The following is a 6000-nucleotide window of genomic DNA, read 5'->3' on the forward strand; positions in this document are numbered from 1 at the left end:
CTTTTGAAACTGGGGGAGTGGTATTAAATATAGTGTCTAGCAAAAATCCAGTTTGGGGGTTACATCCTGCCAAACCAAAATCCCAGGCCCCTGCAATTTGTTACGTAGGTGTTCTTTATTTGCGTAGTATTGCTGTGTGCTGTTAAACAGTGGTTCTGTGCCAGCCCAGAAGTGGCTGCATTTCTCCGGTAGGGGAAATGAGAGAGAGAGAGAATAGATGGATTGGGGAGAGATTATAAATCACTTTGATCAGTTCGTGAAATGCTTTGGGATCCTTCTGGATGACTGACCTTATCTAAATGTGGTTTAAGGATCAGGCTTCTACCTTAACCCCTAGAATTTTAGGGTCAAATGGGGTCTTCATGCTCTTGGAGAGAGAACTTTGGGTGTGTGGCGGCTAAGATTTGTAACAGTCTAGAACGCAGGCCCTCAATGCCAACAACAAGGCTCCCCTGGTACAAGAATTGGGTTTTATACAGCTGTCCTTAGCCAGCACTCTCCCTCTCTCCTCTGCTGAACAGTGTTCTATGGGCGTATTGCTGTCCTTCCACCCCAGATGGTGCCGCGTCTCAGTGGTGCTCTTTGTACAGCATAAAGGTCCTGATCTCGCTCCTGTTAATAGCCAATGGGAGCAATACGGGGGCCCTGCTTTATTTGCCTTAGCAGTCTCTAGCATGGAAATGCACTCGACAAATATAAGGCAAATCCCCTGCCCCGGTTATGCTTTCTGGCGGGTGTTAGATTGTTAATAAACACAATGCCAGCTGCATGTGCGCCCCAGCCCTTTAGCACGTCGGCATTTACCAGTCTGCCCCCCTGCCCCAATACGAATGCCTAGGAGAACGTATGTATTATAGCTAAATATACCATGTCCCGAGCCTGCAGCAGGAAATGCCTCGGGGCTTGGGCATGAATGATGGATTCCACAGCTTCTGAGTAAGGAGCTGAAACCCCCTTCCCATACAGTTATGTTGGGCATGCATCATCACAGCCGCTCCCCCCTCTGTGGAGGCTCGATAGCCCTCCCTGGCATGCGTCAGAGCAGTTGCCTCAAGAGACCAGCCTGGAATTAGCAGTGGCAAATGAAAAAGGAGGGAGCAAAGAAGCCATCCTGCTGCTGCTGCCAGGGCCCTGGGTATTCCCCGAATAGAAGTGGAATTCGGTGTGGCTTATTATAGTTAGAAAACTGCTATTTGCGCTACTGCAAGTGGGTACACGGCTGGGGGAAGGGGAGTTGGTCAATCATGTTCTGGCTTTTTCTGCCGTAGACAGCTGGCTTTGTTTTCATGCAGTGCTCGGAAAAGGGGCCGGAGGCTAGGACTTTCTTTGGGCTAAACCCTGCCCTCATATAAAGCGGGGTAAATCATTAAAGTCCTCTGGATTTACACCACGGATGGCCAAATATTTGTACAAGCTTCCTCACAATCGGCCAGCTGGAGCCTAGCTCCACTGATGCTGATTGACACCAGCTGAGGATCTGGCCCAGTGTCCTACTCATTGGACTTCACCTTTGCCCTGGGAAAGAGGATAGAGTTAAGGGGACATTCGGCCTCCATGGCCCACTCAATCCTTGCCCATTTGGCTGAGGCTAGCTGGGGCACCAGTTGGGCTGGTGGTGCTTCTGACAGGGACAACTAGAAACTGCAGAGCTCCACCCAACTCACTGCATACAGCTCACCAAGCAGCCTTCACGTGGTAATTGTAGGCTACAAGGACTTGGCTTTGCTTTTCCAGGGGCACAATTGGTTTTACTCGAAGCTGACATGGCCAGACCTGCATGAAAGAGAGAGTGAGTCTGATTCTTCTCTCGTTTACACCCATTCAATTCTATTGACTTCAGCGTGACACTGGGGCCAGACCCAAAGGCTGTCAGGTGGAAGAGCCGTGGCTGTAGATCGTATCCAGTGTCTTAGGGCAGAATTCAAACAGTAACACAACATCGATCCCTTTCTATTGTCCTTCACATTTTTTAAAACTCTGTCCTCTTCCCCACACACATGGCACCTAAGTTCTTGGGGCTATTCCTTCTATTCTTCTCTCTGACTAGACTGCAAGGACGTTGGCCTGTAGATTTCATCACTTCGGCCTTTTCTTTTCTCCTTCTCTGTTCTCGCGCGTTATTTCCCTGTTTGCCCGCGTCTGTCCCCGCCCCAGCTCTGAAGCAATGGCTGGCTGTCCTACCACCTCTCACGGAATGCTGTGTGATCCTTCTGATGAAAGATGCAACGTAAACATGCTCCAGCCTGCATCCTTCAGGTCTATAGTACCAGGCGTTCCTCATTTAACCAAAGTGACAGCAGCTCTGCTGTGGATTCGCTTCTCCCAGACCTACTCAGGGGTTATTGGTTTGTAACTGTCTTACCCTCTACTGGCTGGTTTGTAAAGCAGTTGGCTGGCAGAATGGGCCTCCAGTGACCTTTGCTTTTTCTAACCAGCCTGATTACCTTTCATCAGAAACCCAAAGGGGGAACCTAGGGTGAGGGGCTGCAGATTTAAGAGACGTACCAATGCAGCGTGGTCATTGTTGTTCTTCTCTGAAACCTAAGCCTGATCCTCTCTTTAAGATCATTGCGTAGGCACAGGGATGATCACAATGTGTCCCTTCATATTTAAGGACTCGCTCGCTCTCCAAAAGAGAAGGCAAAACAAGGAATATAACCAGCCTTAAAGTCCAAGTGGGCCAGTGCTCATAGGCTTACCTCTTAAGATCATAAGAACGGCCAGACTGGGTCAGACCAATGATCCATCTAGCCCAGGATCCTGTCTTCCGACAGTGGCTGATGCCAGGTGCTTCAGAAGCAATGAACAGAACAGACAACCAGTGAGCAATCCATCCCGTCTTCCACTCCCAACTTCTGGCAAACAGAGGCTAGGGACACCTAGATCAGGGGGCTGCCTCCCTGCCCATCTTGACTAATACCATTGAGGGACCTATCCTCCAGGAACTTGTCTAATTCTTTTTTGAACCCCGTTATGGTTTTGGCCTTCACAGCATCCCCTAACAATGTCTGATATTATGTTGGCATGGCTGGCAGCTTTATGCCACCTATTTGGTTTTGAACTAGCATAGCTAGCAGGTTTTTTTCTTCCTACCTAGTATTGTACTGGCACGGTGGGCTGCTTTTACCATAAGTTGATTAACGGAAAGAGAATTTTCTTTACTGGCAGCCTGATTTAAGTGCTTAACGTAGGGGATTGAATTACTGTGGCATTTGACCACGAAAGCCAAAGAGACCATCCTCCAGTTGTAGCTACTGTCATTCTATAATCAAAACGTTTGCTGTTCCATGTAATAATTATGTGCTGCATTTTATTTGATTTATTTATTTTGAAAGGTGGCAACCTTCTGTTAACTTTCGTGCTGGGCAATTAAAGCAGATCAGATGATAACACAGAAAGGAAAGGTGAGGTGGCGGTCCTGACCTCTTAATTAAGTGGTATTATTTTAGGGAGCAGATGAGGTTAGCTTCATCCAATGGTGGGGGGAAGAAAATATACAAAGGTATTGAACTGTGGAGAAAGGTAAACAGCACATCAGAATACATTGAGCAATTGATAATGCAAGCCACAGAAAACTATAGAGAGCAGGGGGAATGCTTTCCCTGGCTGGGAAATTATTAAGCCATAATTAATGTGTAGGAAGCACTTCAAGAACCTGTGATAAGAGGTTGCAAATACCCATTACACATGTATTATAAAAGTTTAGAAACCAGGGGCATGATCGTGTAGATTGGGTTGGAGGAGGAGGAAGATTTCCTTGGTTTTTCAATAGACGTAGTGCTTTATTTTTTATTAATGTCTTAAACATATTAGTTCATCCAAAAGGATCTTGAAGCCTTTTCTAAATATGGACCACATCCTACTTCCCTTAGTGGTGGGAGTAGTCCCACTCCAATGGGGCGGCATGTAGAGAAAACCATGCAGACATCTCTGGGAAAGCAGCAGTCTGGTGTATAGGAGGGAGGTGGAAAAATGTGGTCCTGGGCAACAGGGTAACAAGAAGTGCCCTAGTACCTGTAGTGGGCAGCAGAACAGAGAGGATCCGTCTCTCTCTTTCTCCTCCTGAACAGCAGGTCAACTTGTGCTCCGCCTAAATGTGTCAAGAAAACAAAGGACAATTGTATGAAAATTACAGGACAAAGCTTATTTTAAAGGAAGGCCTATCACAAGACCACACACTGGCATCTCAACATGTGATCTCTGATCTTCTGCCCTGTGCTGCCAGAGCCACAGGACAAAGCACAGCCTTGGATGTCTGAGCCAGAGGGCCCGGCACCAAATCCAGGATGTTGCCTGAACGAATGCCAGGCGCCCTGCCCCAGGAATTTTATTTACACAGCAGCAGACTAGGGTGGCTACCTGCCCTGGGGTCTGGCTAAAGCTCACATCATCCACTGGCAGAGGGACTAAGGACAACGGGCTGAGCTGCTCCCTGCTGAGTGTACAGACTCCAGCAGGCCTGTCCATGGGCTCTAGGGAACAGCCACAGAGCTACCATCCATCCCCACTTCCCTGGGCCCACTTCACCCTGACCTAGCCCAAGCGCTAGGGGGACCACAGACTGTGATCCCCTTGCTGGGGCGTGCACCCTGCCGCAGCCAGGCTCCTACCCTGCCTCCTCAACCAGGCTCGGCCTTTCCAACCTGATGCTCAGCTGCCTAAGCCAGTGTTTTTCAATCCGTGGGTCACAACCCACTACTGGGTCGCGGCATGAAAGGTGCTGGGTGGGTCGCCTTGCTCTGGTCAGCACTGCTGACCGGGAGGTTAAAAGTCCCGTCGGCAGTGCTGCCTGGCTAAGGCAGGCTAGAGCCTACCTTTTCCAACACCGCGCTGTGCCCCAGAAGCGGCCAGCAGCAATCCAGCTTCTAGGCAGGGCAGACGGGGCTCCCTGCGCTGCCCCCGCCCCGAGCACTGGCTCCGCACTCCCCGAGCATTGGTTCCTGGCCAATGGGAACTGGGGGAGGCGGTGCCTGGGTGCAAGAGTCACGCGGAGCCGCTTGTGCACCTCTGCCTAGGAGCCAGACCTGCTGCTGGCCGCTTCCGGGGCGCAGCACAGTCCACGGTGTACCCTGGCTGCGCCACTGAGCCGCCAGAGGTAAGTCCGTGCCACGCCCCAACCCCTGCCCCAGCTCTGAGCCCTCACAAACCCAGAGCCCCTCCTGCACCCCAAACCCCTCATCCCCAGCCCATAGACCTGACCCCCTCCTGCACCCCGCCCCCAGCCCTGAGCCCCCACAAACCCAGAGCCCCTTCTGCACCCCAAACCCCTCATCCCCAGCCCATAGACCTGACCCTCTCCTGCACCCCACCCCCAGCCCTGAGCCCCCACAAACCCAGAGCCCCTTCTGCACCCCAAACCCCTCATCCCCAGCCCATAGACCTGACCCTCTCCTGCACCCCACCCCCAGCCCTGAGCCCCCACAAACCCAGAGCCCCTTCTGCACCCCAAACCCCTCATCCCCAGCCCATAGACCTGACCCCCTCCTGCACCCCGCCCCCAGCCCTGAGCCCCCACAAACCTGCATCCCAAACCCCTCATCCCCAGCCCATAGACCTGACCCCCTCCTACACCCCAAACCCCTCATCCCTAGCTCCCTTGGGGTCGCAGGTATCAACAATTTTCTTCAACTGGCTCCCCAGAAAAAAAGTTTGAAAACCACTGGCCTAAGCCATCCCCTCCCCAGGACGTGCGCTGGCCCTTTAAGAGCAGCAGCGGCTGCCCTGCCTCTGTTGCTAGGCGGTGCCAGTTGCCAAGCGGGGAGGGAGGGGGCAGAGGAGCAGAGGGCGGGGGTCCCCCCTCGTCACAGGGAGGGCTTTCCCCCTGCTGACACGTGGTTTAACCTTCCAGCTGGAGGAGGCGGGGCTACCCTGGCAGGCTTGACCAATGAGCGGCCTGGGAGATGAGGGATGGGGCGTGCCCAGTCCATATATGGCCCGGGAGTGGGCGTGGCTGGGGCGGAGCACCGCCCCCTTCTCTGACCCGTGCAGCTGCGCCTCGCC

This window comes from Malaclemys terrapin, chromosome 19 (assembly GCF_027887155.1).
Source record: "Malaclemys terrapin pileata isolate rMalTer1 chromosome 19, rMalTer1.hap1, whole genome shotgun sequence".
In the NCBI taxonomy this organism is placed as follows: domain Eukaryota; kingdom Metazoa; phylum Chordata; order Testudines; family Emydidae; genus Malaclemys; species Malaclemys terrapin.